At 45.0% G+C, this 13,853-nt stretch overlaps 1 protein-coding gene across 3 annotated transcripts in view; it reads left to right on the forward strand.

Annotated features, from left to right (window-relative positions):
- Window positions 1–10,495: 10,495 nt before the first annotated feature.
- TEC (tec protein tyrosine kinase) overlaps window positions 10,496–13,853 on the forward strand; it is a 97,901-nt gene continuing 94,543 nt past the window's right edge. The window contains exon 1 of one of the 3 annotated variants that reach the window (XM_050947692.1): window positions 10,496–10,674. The gene's annotated coding sequence lies outside the window, so the exon portion shown is untranslated. The remainder of the gene's footprint in view (window positions 10,675–13,853) is intronic. The other 2 variants (XM_050947691.1, XM_050947690.1) reach the window with 2 other exon arrangements.

Consider the following 13,853-nt stretch of genomic DNA (forward strand, 5'->3'; position numbering starts at 1 on the left):
CTGAATCCAGTCCCCTGTCATCCCATATCAGTACTTATAAACTTATCAAGGTCCATCTGAAAAAACAGCTAAGTTGTTTGCCCCTGCTGCTCCTAGTGGAAGGCTGCCCCAGAGACTCACACTCCTTTGATGATTAAAAACCTTCTAATTTCCTACCTAAATTTGTTCATGGTCAGCCCATACCCATCTGTTCTTATCCTACCATTGTCCTTTAGCTTAAGTACCTCTTCTCTAGCCCTGGTGTTTACCTCCCATCCCATGATGTCTTTATATAGAGCAATTATATCCTCTCAGCCCTTATGTTACTAGTCTAAAGAAGCCAGGCTCTCTTACTGTGTTCTCCATTCCTCTTCCCTGCACCTGTTCCAGTTTCAAAGTAGTCTCTCTTGAATATGAGCGACCAGAATTGTTCACAGTATTTCAGAGGAGAAATTATCAGTGCCTTGTAAAATGTACCTTGCTTCAGACAAAATAGTTGATATTACAGGATATGTCTCCTGCATCTGAAATCTATAGCACATGCGTTTAATGAAGAGAAGTGTAATGAAAGAGTGACATTTTAACAATAAATGTGGAAAGTATTGTTCCTAGGGCTAATCTCCTAAGAGCCAGTCACAGACTTTCCACAGAGAGTTGCAGAACTGTGTGGGGGTTGGAACATCATGTGAACGAGCTCTGTGGTTCATAGTCTTAAGACTGAAGCAACCCTTCATCTTCAGATCTAATGATGTTAGGCATGTCCCCAGAGTCCAATCTGGAGGTGATGAGATCACTGTCTAGGGCATGGTGTGTGTGTGTTCATGTGTTACAGAAGAGGCATTAATTTGACAGAGAACTTGATCTCTTCCTCATCCCAAATTGCCATTAAAAGAGAATTAATGAACTCTTAATTTCCTTGACTGAATTCTATTTCATAGCTGGTTGCAAGGGAGAGGAGTTGTGGCCATTCAAAATTCTGCTAATCTGCATCCTACTCCTTACATAAGAACAGCTGGGGGTGCACTGAGCCAGCATCACTTCTGTGAGCTTGACTGTCATAAAGAATTATCAGTGGAGCAAAATGGTCGGAAGGGGCTAACTTGATCAGGTAGTGAAGCAGCATTATAAATTGCTGCTGAAGGAGATATATTGTCTTAGCTGGGAAGCTTAATGAACCAGTAGCTGTAGAGACTTTAGGGATAGGTAGTAGCTTTAGGCTTGACTATTGAACACCTGTCACTAGAATGGTAGGTTTCATGATTTTCATGTATAAAGATATATCTATCTATTTAGTTTATTCACATTGGGATTTTTGGGGATGAGGTGTGCAGGAGATGACAAAAAGCTCGAAAAAACTTCAATAAGAGCGACATAGTTAAAAGTACGCTATATGATGAAAAGTCATGGGCCAGATTCTCTGGTCATGCTGAGCTGGGCTCAACACAAGAGTGTGCGGGGAAGAGGAAGATGCAAAGATGGCATCATTTTTATTCTTCCCCAAGCTGGGGCTTAGCCAAGGATTGTCCCAGCTCTGGGCCATAAATTCTAACCGTAAGGCTAACTCACACCCAGCTACCCACAGCTCCCAGGGGCCATGAGGACAGTTGAGATCATTGGCTGTAGGGATGCCTTCTTTCCCCAAGGGTGCGGATAGTAGTCTCCTTATGCCAGCTCTGTGCCTCCCAGGGATTCACTTAAAGGCCTTTATGGCTGTATGCATCACCAGAATGGCACAAGGAACCATGGTGGGACCAAGAATCTGGTCGCATGTGTTTTAAACAAACTTAAAAAAAACCTTAATTACTATTAACACCTTATATAATTTGAGAAGGCAGATTTTACAATTCAATTTTTGGGTCACTAATTATGCTCTATTGTACTCTTTTCAATTCTCTCATCTTGGACAATGAAAAAAAAATCAGTGGTGCTTTCGTTTAGTGTTTCACTTTGGGGTTCTTAATGATCCAGTTCAGAGGTTCCAAACACTCCAGGGAAATATTTGTTTAGAAATCATTTTCCTTTTCACTAGAATTAAATATGTATTTTATTGGTCTGAGTTTTCTTAAAAACTCTTTTACAAATGTTATAGTTTGGGCCAGATTTAAGTTGACTGCATCCCTTTATTCCCTGGTCTGCCCCAGAAGTTCAACAACAGAAGGTTTTTAGAGACAACATTGCAATGAGGAAGAGGACCAAGTCAACCTTTATCTTTTAAGGAGACAATATTTCCATGACAGCTTTTTTGCCTTACCCATTCTATTGTATTTTTAAATATAAAAAACACAACACACAACATTATGAGTGGTTATGCTTAATAATAAAGAGTAAAAGGAGAGGACAAAAGGACAAGTGAAAAGTAGGAAAGGAGAAAGGTGTATGAAAAATGAAGAAAAAAACGTAATGAGTGATAAAAGAGGGGCCAAAAACGGCAACCAACGAAGAGCTAAATAATTAAAGAAAACCAAACACCCTCTGTCCCCCTGCCCCCAGGAAAACCCTGACCCCAAGCATAGTTTATACCCCAGAAAGAAAGATGAGCCAGTCTCTCTGATGCAGCCTCATCTAGAATATTGTCTGATATACTGGTCACCCATTCCAAAAAGGCTTTTGAAGAATTTGATGGTGTTCAGAGGGCAAGGAACATGATAAGGGACATGGAAAAGCTATCCCTAGAGAAGAGACTGCAAAAATTGGGATAGTTTACCTTATGAATAAGTATATTAAAAAAATAAGTGGTACAATAAGTAGGGCTGCTAGCATTGTCTATTAAGGTTGCCCACAACTTTATTATAAGATACTGTTTTCAGTTGTGTTTAACTTTGCCAAACTTTAATAATTTAGGCTGAACTCTTTCTCCTAGCTGTTTGCCTCAGGCTGAATTCTTTTCAGAACTTTCAACCAAAACATTTCAATTCTCTCCTCCCCTTGGGAACAGGGGTAGGGGAAAAATTCTGGTGACTTTTTCTCTGAAAGAGTCTAGAACCCTCATGGGTTGGAGCTGAGACTTGAAATTTAATAGGGGCATTGCCTTTGTGTTAGGAGTGGGTGTTTCCATGATGCTTCTGATGTTTCCATGAAAATCAACCCAAATTTGGCCAAGTTCTAAGCCTTTGAAAATAAGTTAGTGCACACATGGTCAGTAGAGGACACTTGGATTTTTGCAGCTAAAGTTTTTGAACATCCAGTCTGCACTGGGTCTGCTCCAGCCTGGGCTGGAACAGGCCTTTCCCTGCAATTGCAGCTCTGGGCTCAGCTAAGTCCTGGGCTCTGCACTGAGAGTAGACAGCCTGTCTTTCGTGTGTTCAGGCAGCATCAAGGAGGAAGCTGCCTGATTTGAATGCAGAAGGGACAAAAGCCAGACCTGGGAAGGGGAGTAGGTTGGGACAAGGAGCCAGGAACGGGAAAGGAGAGAGAAACAAACTGGGAATTGGAGAGGAGGGGGAAGAGCATGGCCGGCTCCAGGCACCAGCAAAGGAAGCAGGTGCTTGAGGCGGCCAATGGAAAGGGGTGGCACGTCTGGGTCACTGTCAGCAATTCGGCGGCGGGTCTGTTAATCCCTCTCTTCCTCTTTGAGCTTCCGCCGAAGCGCCGCTGAATAGGAAGAGAGGGATCAAAGCACCAGCCACCAAAGAATGGAGCAGCATGACTGAGGTGTCGCTGACGTACCGCCGATCGCAGCTTTTTTTCCCCCCTCTGCCTCACTGCTTGGGGCGGCAAAAAAGCTGGAGCTGACCCTGGGGTAGAGGAGAGGAGAGAGCTGCACTGGATGGGCAAGGAAACTGGTACTGGTAGCCAGGAGTGGAGCCAGAGACTGGAACCAGGGGTGGAGATGAGGTTTGTTTGGGCAAGGAGATTGCAACTGATAACCCATGTGGTAGGGGAAGCAGGAGATGGGTGACAGAAGACAGATCTGAGGAAGAGCCAGGGTGTGAAGCAAGAACTAGTAGTAACTGGGCAAAGACAGGGACAAGGAACTTGGGAAAGTGATCCAGGAAGTAAGATTGGGATGGGAAGCCTGTGGAGACAGAAAACATGAGGTGGCACCTCATGGGCAGCTTGGGGGTCTCCAAAGTTTATACAATATTAGATATTGGGTGTACATAGTACATCACAGCATGTACTTTTTGTGATTGCCAGGAGATGTCAGGCTTAAGCCCACCCAAAGCTAAAGGTCCTCCCCTGAGGGGAAGGGGCCATTGAACCCAGGCCATGAGTAAATGCCAAGGAGACGGAGAACGCACACACACGTGGAACAGCAGTGAAGGTCACAGGTTAAAAGCCAAGGAACCTGAAGAGGTCACTCAGCAGAGAACCCTGGACAGCAGCTATTGCTTCTCAAAGGCATACAGGGAGTCAGTCACTACCCTACGGCATAACTGTAGAAGGGAACAGAAATAGGCCCCACAGTCACAAGGCATGCCCACATCCAGCTTCTTCCTCCTGGTATGACGGATGGAAGACTTGGCCAGCATCAGGAGGGGGCTGAGGAGATCTTGCAACTTTATGGGGCCCACAGATGGGGTGTGCTAGGCTCAGGAGGTGTGGGGGGAAAGAGCAGCCAAAACCTCAGTAAGAGATTCTGAAGAAGCCCAAAGATAAGCTGCAACCCGACACTCTGTAAGTGAATGTGCACCGGGGTGCCCCTCTCGATGCAGAAAGCACAGGTGCCGGCAAAGGTCATGAACTGAACCAGACACATGCCAGTGCTCACAGCTCTGGAAAGCTGCAAAACAATATCCCCGGAAGGCCACAGGACCAGAATGAAGTATAGACTGGCCCACCAAGGTTCCGTGCCCTCGTTTGGTGGCAGCAGGTCCCACCACTTGGTGTCAGAGCATGACATGAGGGAGAGGAAGTGGATGGTGTGAAGCATGAGTGTGTACAGATGTTTTGTGGGCATGGTTTGGAGGCAGACCAGCTGGATGGTGTCCAGCTGATTGAAGTTGGAGGTCAGGGTGGCCAAGGAGGTTCATGGGGTAGGGGACACTCCCCTTCAGTGCACTGGAGGCTGGTCCTGGCAGAAACCACCAGAATCAGAGACCTCCTGGACTACAATGGTAGGGACTGGGTGGATCCCTGAGTGCTTGGTCAGTGCATAGGGCTCTCCTCCCTTCAGACCCCTCTGCGTGTACTCTAGGAGGTGAGGGCAGCCTTATCGTCCACCTCTTGGGGTTCCTTGAGTGGGTCCTGGGAGAAGGTGCTACCTGCCCACCCCTCACCTCAGGCCCTCCAGACCTTTTCATTGGGCCCCCTCCCTTCCATAACCTGAGCTGGCTGTGCGCCCTGCAGCCAGTTTGCTTCCAAACTGCATCAAGGGAACAACTTTACACACTTGCGCTCCAAAACATTTCACTTCCTCATCCTTGTGTCCTGCCCCGATACCAAGAGGCAAGACTTTCTACTTGTAAAGGGTGAGGAACCTGGGTGGGGAGGCAGCCTATATTCCATCCTGGTCCCATAGCCTGCTGGGGATAGTGGTTTGTGGCTCCTTCATGGAGCCATGAGCATGGGCATGTACCTGTACCTGGTGTTGTTCAACCCCATCCCTGATGCCTGCCCATTTTGCAGCATGAGGGAGACCCTGGGGCACACCTATCTAGAATGTGCCAGGTTGCAGCCCCTATTCGAGCTCCTCCAGAACCTCTTGTTAAGGTTCTGGCTGCACCTCCTCCACCCCAGCACACCTCTTCATATATTCACACCCTGTTCATGGCCCCACAAACTCACAAGACCACCTCATCAACCTCCTCCAGGCATGGGCCAAAGTGGCCATCTACAATACCAGGAGGAAGATGCTGGATGAGGAGATGCTCTGCGACTGTGGTGGCCTATTTCACAGGAATATAAAGACAAATTACTGGAGTAATGAGCACCATAAAAAGCCCATGAGGACATTAATGATTCTGGCCTCAGAACAGGGTTTGAATAGTGTGCAGTCATAGTATGAGACCACATATTGAACAACTAGGTGAAAATATTGAATAAACTGCTTATTAAGTGGACATCATCCCTGCTGTACACTGAATGAGGCAGCGGTCATATGGAAAAAATAGTACATAATCATGAAATTAAAAACTTGAATCATAAGGAATATGTATAAAATGACCCTTAACTTTTGTGTGCTTGATTTTGAAATCTTAATGTAGTTGTGTGTATAGGCAGAGGCAGAGAGGAAAGGAGAGCTCCCTGTTTCATACAAGAACAATGACATTTAAAAAGGTAGCAAATTTAAACATAAGGAAAAGCTTTTTCACACAATATAATTAGAGTGGGGAACTCATTGTCACAGGAAGCTATTGAGATTAAGAATTTAGCATAATGCAAAGAGGACTGGACATTTATATGGATAACAAGAATATCTAGTGTTATAACAAGGGCAAAAAAATTTGAAGGTATACTCATTCTTCAGGGCTTAAGCCAATGAATATCTAAGTATTAAAAATTAACAGCAAAAAAAAAAAATACATGAGAATCAAGAAGCTTGCCAAACAACCAGTGGGGCCAATGAATGAACAAGGTGCTGAAGGTGCACTCAAAGAAGACAAGGCTGTTGCAGAGAATCTAAATGAGTTCTTTGCATATGTAAGGGGACTGTTGTTCCCTTACTAAAACTCAGTGGGTGTGTTTTGGTACTGGGAGCTAGCCAACCAAAAGAAAGGGGAAGGGTCGATGGGAAATCAAGACCGTGAGACTGACAATCCCCAGGAACAATGGGGAGAGGCCAATGCTTCAGGTCAGCCTGAGTGATAGGGCTAATGAGGGAATCAGGAGGAGTCCTGTCCTCCATGTGAGTTTGAATTGCCTAGGTTAGATAGAGTGGGGCTGAGGTAAGGAGAGAGCAGGGGCCCAAGCTGAGCTGGAAAGCAGAACTGTGCCAGATCCAGAGGGGGCAGAAAAGCAGCTCAGGCAGCAGGTCAGTGCTGGGAGCAGAGTCACAGAAGCAGCTCACAGAGCAGACCTGTCCTGGGAGGAGAACTGCAGCAACCAGAGCCAAAGGGGCCAGAGAAGCCGCTCAGGGAGCTGGAGGCAAAGCAGCAACAATCCCCATGCTGAGGCAGAGTGGTGGAGCTGGAGCTGGAGCCAGATGTGATGAGCAGCTAGGGAGAGTGAGGGGGACCCTGGGCCACAGGTCCAGCATAGGGAGACATCCCCAGCCAAACGGACCTGCAGGGGAGACTTGGAGGGGGATTTTTACCTCGACGGAGCAGGGGCAACACTGGGTAGAAGGGTCCTGCCACCTAGAGCCTGAGAGCATGTGGCCACCACCAGAGCAAGTGTCCAACCTGCAGTGTCCCTGCAGCACAGCCAGATCCTGAGAAGGAGGCCTGGGACCTACAAGGAACAGACTGAACTTCCCTTACATTCTAGAGACACTGTTTGTGATGTCCCTGTGCCACAGAGTGGGGTGATGTTTTCCTAAAAAAAAGTGGAAAAGGTTAATTGATTGCTGTTTAATAAATTGTATTTGCTTTGAACTGTATGTGAGGATCAGTGTGTCAGGGAAGCATCCAGTGCAGAGAGCACCCCAAATTGGGGACACCCTAGCCCCTGTCCTAAGTGACCACAACAAGGCTGGGAGTTGAGCCCCCCAGGAATCCTGGGCCAAGCTTTGTTAGGGTTAGGAGGAGTCTGCCACACAGAAGACTGGAAGGAGAGCCCTTGAGGTCAGGCAGGGCTCTGGATAAAGGAGGTGGGAGTGAGGACTCAGATCCTTTTGCTAGCCCACTTCACTGGGGTAATGTATAAGCCAGGAAAGTTCCCCACAATACAGGGACCATTCCCCCACTTACACATGGGTCTTCACTATGAGGAAGATTCCTCACCTAAACAGCATGACTCAGGTGTAGGAATGTCCCAAATTGAGGTGTCAGAGGTTTTGGAACAAACTGAAAAATTAAAGCAGTGATAAATCACCAGAACCACATAGTATTCACCCAAGAGTTGTGAAGGAACTCAAATGCGAAATAGTAGAATTAACAACTGTGGTATGTAATCTATTGCTTAAATCAGCCTCTGTAGCAGGTGACTGGAGAATAGCTATTGTAATGCCAATTTTTTACAAAAAAAGGCTCCAGAGATAATCCTGGCAACTATAGGCCAGTAAGCCTAACTTCAATACCAGGCAAATTGGTTAAAAGTATAGTAAAGAAGGGAATTATCAGACATTCAGACTCTTATGTTTGTCTATATGGCTTTTGTAAAGGGAAATCATGCCTCAATCAGAACTGGGGGGAGGGAGAGAGAAAGAGAGAGAAGTCAACAAATATGTGGACAAGGGTGATCCATTGGACATAGCATAGACTTTCAGAAAGCATTTGATAAAGTTCTGCACCAAAGGCTCCAATTCAGGGGTGGGCAAACTATGGCCCAGGGGCTGCATCTGGCCCTCCAGATGTTTTAATCAGGTCCTTGAGCTCCTGCCGGAGAGCAGGGTCAGGGGCTTGCCCCACTCTGCACGGCTCCCAGAATCAGTGGTATGTCCCCCATCTGGCTCCTAAACAGGTGCATGGCCAGGTGGCTCTGCCTCCTCCTCCCCTACGACTCCCATGCCTATCCAACAGCCTCCTGGCTGCCTCCCAGGACTTCCTGCCCCTTATCTAACCCCCTTGCTCCCCACCCCCTTACCATGCTGCTCAGAGCACCAGGACTGGTAGCTGCACAACCCAGCTGGAGCCAGCCATGCTGCTGCACAATCTAGAGCACCGGGGCAGGCCAGTGGCTCTTCCAGCTGTGCTGCCTGTCAGGAGCTTGCAGCTCTGCTACCCAGAGTGCTGGTGACATAGTGAGCTGAGGCTGCGGGGGAGGGACCGGAGACTAGCCTCCCCAGCTAGGAGCTCAAGGGCCAGGAAGGATGGTCCTGCAGGCTGGATGTGGCCCACAGGCTGCAGTTTGCCCACCTCTGCTCTTAAAAAAAAAAAAAAGTACTTTTTCCTTGAACAGGTTTTTAGGTGTTCCTTCTTCCTATGGTTGGTCTGTGTGACCTGGGAGTGGCGAGTCACCACGGAAACATCATTTTCAAGCAGTAACTGAGGAGGTGAAATTCAACAGCAGCTGCAGAAGTGGCTTTAGAGTGTATAAATAGACTTTTAGAGCAGACCAATGACACACTTATCACTTGCATACACGTCCTGTCTGGTACAACATCCCTACTTCTCCTTCCCTTGCCTGCCACCCAAATCTATAACATGATCTTGAAAACACACAATTGGAGGCATATGGTGAGTGGCTCCGAGTCCCTAAGAGACCCTAATTTGAGCTACTTACATAGTCCTCGCTATTTGTGGCATACAAGGGATTCTCCAAACAAAAATAAAAATGAAAAGGTCCTTTCCCCACTCCTTCCCTTAAGAGGGAATCAAAATAAAAGAAAAAGACAAAAGTGGCCAGTCTTTTCATCACCCCTTTGGAGTTTGACTTCTCACTAGGTTTAAATCAAGGTTAAAGTCTGCCTCTCCTTTTATTTACCCTAACTTTGTACCTGATCCATGCAGTTTCAGGGACAGCAAGGTGCCCCTAGCCTGTTTGCCAGAAGCTGGGAATGGGCAACAGGGGATAGAACACTTGATGATTACCTGTTCTGTTCATTCCCTGAGGCACTTGGCATTGGTCACTGTCAGAAGACAGGATACTGGGCTAAACTGACTTTTTGTCCAACCCAGTATGGCTGATCTTATGTAAGGGGAGAGACTCCACTTACTGCTCAATCCTTGTAATCAGCCATCTTCTCACTAGTAGTCACCACTCCTTCCCAGGGAAGGGTTTTTTCCCCTTTAAGCTTCCCCCTCCAAGCAGCACAAGCCTACAAGTGTCTGGTTAGTGCTGTCTGTTCTCAGAGGAACTTGTTAGCCTTCTCCCTAGTAGAGTAAGGGTGTGCCCTCTCACAGGGTAAAACAGCTCACATTTTAAACAGAGGTGATCCCAAATTGTCAACTAGATCCCAAAATCAGTGACTTTGGGGGAGAGTATGGATCCAGCTCTGAATTTTGTGATTTACCCCATTTATAATGGCTTGAAACCCAAAACCGAACTCCAACACTCTCAGAAGTTGGGGAAGTTCAGATCTGGGTTTGCATCTATTTCCAAACTTCCTGATTTAGGCCAATGTATCATTTCAAACTCAGTTTTGACATCCTCCACGTGCCAGCACTGGAGATCTAGAAGCAAGGACACGTCTAAACTCCACGGTAATTGGAGAGACTGGTTTTATAGGGGACAGATTGCGAGAGGGAAGGGAAATGATAAATGGTTTGGGAAGATGCAGGGACACCAGGCGCCTCCCGAATCATTAAACCCTGTTCTCCCTCCTGTCACTGTGCAGTAAGATTTCTCTGCACAAACCTCAAGAAGCGGGTGTTTCATGAGTAAATCCAAGGGGCAGAGCAGAAAACTTGGCCAAGGAGGCTGCACTGTGCGCAGGATATAGAAAAACTTGCAGCTTCCTTTTTCTCAGCATAGCCGCCTTGTAAAATGAAAGTACATAAGCCCCACCAGGCGCCTGGGCTGCCGAGTTCTGCTCTCTGGCGGAGCAGTGGGAGGAGGAAGAGAAAGGGGCGGCTGTCTAATTGGTGACCTCCCCCCGGGAGGGTGAGGGTTAGGCTTCGGCTTCGGCTTCAATGCAATCTCGCTCCGCAACGGCAGTTCCAGGGCTCAGCTTCTTTCAGTAGCAGCACCACTCGCCTTAAGCTGCGACCGCAGGTAAGGGCAGCGCAGCTGGGTTGGGTGGCTCCTCCTTTCCCACCTGCTGGTACGGGGTGGGGGAGGGTAGCAGCGAGGTGAGGGGCTTGGCCGGGGGAAGTGGACAGTTTGCATCCCCTGGCTGGTGTGGGGGAGTTGCTCTAACAAGGAAGAAATAGTTAAGCCGAGGCAACTCCCAGCCTGTGTTTTTTTTACCTAGAGGTTTCTCTCTTTCCGGCCTGGGGCACCTGTGATACCAAGGCTGATTGATGGCTGAGCCATACCCAGAAGGGCTGAGGAAGGGGAAACTTGTCCGAATTCATACCATGTAATATGCATCTAGATACTGAAATGATAGATTCATCTGAAATGACGGTTCATTTTAGCTGTTAGTGTGCTTCGTCCCTGTCCCCCATGCTCTCCACAACATGGGGGGGGGGCAAGGGAGTAAACAAATAAATAAGTTATATATGTCACCAGTCAGTGGAAAAAGGGCAGACAGGTAAATTATCTGCCTGGCTGATAGACTTTCATGATCATTTCATAAGCAAGCAATATCAAGAGAGTTTGCTGTTTCTGATAATGGTAACACTAGTTTCACAAATTGGGATAGCGTAGAAGAAAGGTTTTATCTATGTAGTTTTAAATGTCTGACTACAACACCCTCAGGCTTCACTAGACGTGTGTATTGTGTTATATTACATTGTATTTGTTGGGTGCATTTTGGATATTGTGAATTTAATTTAAGAAAGCAGATGGTTGCTTACAGTAGCTAAAAAATGAAATAAGATAGAACTGATGAACAGTCTTGCCCTACAACATTGTATTCAGGGGATGAGATATTATGATATTTTATCTTGTGATTTTATTATCAAGTAACTTAAGAAATAACCAATGTTATCTCTGTAGAATCTTTTGAAAACATGATTTTTTTCCTATTTTTTGAAATCTATAGTAAAAGTGATTAAAATTACTAAAGTGTGTAGTTTTATTCTGTGTTAGGATTGGTCAGTGTACATTGTTTATAAAATGAAACCATGTAAACACAATGAGCTGTAAAATGCTTTATTTTTATACAGGTGTTTATCTCAAATATATAAGACATTTTCTTTTTAGAAGACAATGTAACTTTGTATTTCATATTGTCTAACCTCTATTAGCTAGTGAGGTCTTACTTGTTTTGTTGTTTTTATTTGCCTTTATTTTCTCTAGTCTCCCTTTTCTCACTGCTGAAATTTAAGCCTAGTTTAAAAATGCTACAGCATGCATTTGTATAAAGGTTTCAACATTAGCATGCAACACAAAAATTAGCTCTGCTGCAGAAATGAGATAACATGAAAGAAATATTGAAATGGTCAACACAATATTCTGACATGGAATGTTAATGCTGTTGTGATGAAAAAGGCTTGATTTTCCTTTCTGGATGTTTTGAGGAATGCACATGCCTTTACTAAGAGCTGCTGGATGGTTTACATCTGTGGCATAAATATTTTCATTACTATGTAGAAGGGCACAAGCAATAACTGTAGATCCAAGTATTCCCAAAACATGGGGTATTTATATACTAGAACTGAAACCCAGGATAGACTTAACTCTTAAAACCTATGGACAAAGTGGTCCAATAGATTCACATTGTAAAAGCTGTCAACAACCATGGCATGCTGCTACATGTAGTATTTCATGTAATGCAAGAAACCAGATGCTTATCCCACTGAAGTAACTGACAGAGCTGCCACTGACAACAAGGGGACCAAAATTTGGCCCCTATTCTCTTCATACCAGTGGGTCTTGTATACATTGAGGCCAAATTCACTGGCTGTGTAATTGGACAACCCTCTGGAAGTCAGTAGAATTGCACCTGCTTTACCAATGCTGAATTTGGCCTCAAAACTTTATAAAACCTATTGTTCAATAAATCATAACACTTTTCCACCTCAAGGCATCATTCTCATAGCTTGTTCCCCACCCCCTCAGTTTTTCTGCACATTTTAGAAAAATAAAAAAGTGAAAAATTGTATTTGGTAGAGTGGGAAAGCTGAGTCAGCTGGAATGTGTATGTCATTTTTCTTTTTTGATAAATCAGGAACCAAATAGTGGCGATTGGTATTTGATTATCGCCCTTTCATGCTGGTAAGTCACTCTCTGCCTTAGGCTAAGCCTTTCAGACAGTTTACAGTAAGGATAATAAAAGCAGAAAAAAATACCATGTCATATAAAACTTTACCCAAAACAAAACAATGAAAAACAATAAGGGTTGGTAGAGGAGGGGAGTAGAGGAAAAGAGGAGGTTCTACACACAAGGGCTGACAGTCAGAATAAAACATGCATTTGGAAAAGAAAAGCAATTTCAGGGTTTTCTTGAAAGTAGGGTGGGATGGACTGAGATGGGTATCAAGGAAGATTAGTTCCTCGCTGTAGAAGCCAATACAGTGAAGAGCCTGCTAAAGCATGATGGCAGAATGCCTAAAAAGTGAGAGGTCTATTGAAATGAGGCCTAGAGAGGAATTCTTAGGATGTAGACCTTGTCTATATTCTACTGAGGTTGCCATGCTAATCATATTGTAACACCCAACTATCTAGGTACTTGGAGACAAAAGATGAATGTTGGGAAGTGGGGGGGAAGGGCACTATGGTTGGCATAGATGACCCCATCAGGTATCCTTTTAGGGCCAAGGTCAATAAACTATCTAGCTCTTGAACACTCAACTGAGGCAATATCAGTTTTATCTAATAAAATTTTTGGGTTAAGGGGGAAGAGATATTTATCTTCATCTGAATTAATTCTTAAATTTCTCTCAATGTCATTTTTAAAGCCCTTTTGCATTTCTTGCTTCTTAGTATAAATGTGTAAGTTGTGTGTGAAGAGGAAGTTCCTGGCATTATCTTGTTTTTCAGCCATGCATCTGGATGATATTTCATTAGTAAATGGTTGAAACAACTAAAAATTGGATAGATTGTTTAGACTCTGAATAACTGTAGATTATAATTCTGCATGGGCGATCCAGCTATTTCAAAGAAGTTATTGATTATAAGGCTAGAAGCCATTGTGATCTGACTGACTTCCTACATAATCACGGACCATAGGACTGTCTTGAATTAATTCCTTTTGAACTAGATTATTATCTTCTGGAAAAAAATCCAATCTAGATTTAAAAAAATCCCCAGTGATGAAAAAATCTACCACAACCCTTTGGTAATTT

The sequence above is a fragment of the Gopherus flavomarginatus genome, chromosome 3, assembly GCF_025201925.1.
Source record: "Gopherus flavomarginatus isolate rGopFla2 chromosome 3, rGopFla2.mat.asm, whole genome shotgun sequence".
Taxonomy (NCBI): domain Eukaryota; kingdom Metazoa; phylum Chordata; order Testudines; family Testudinidae; genus Gopherus; species Gopherus flavomarginatus.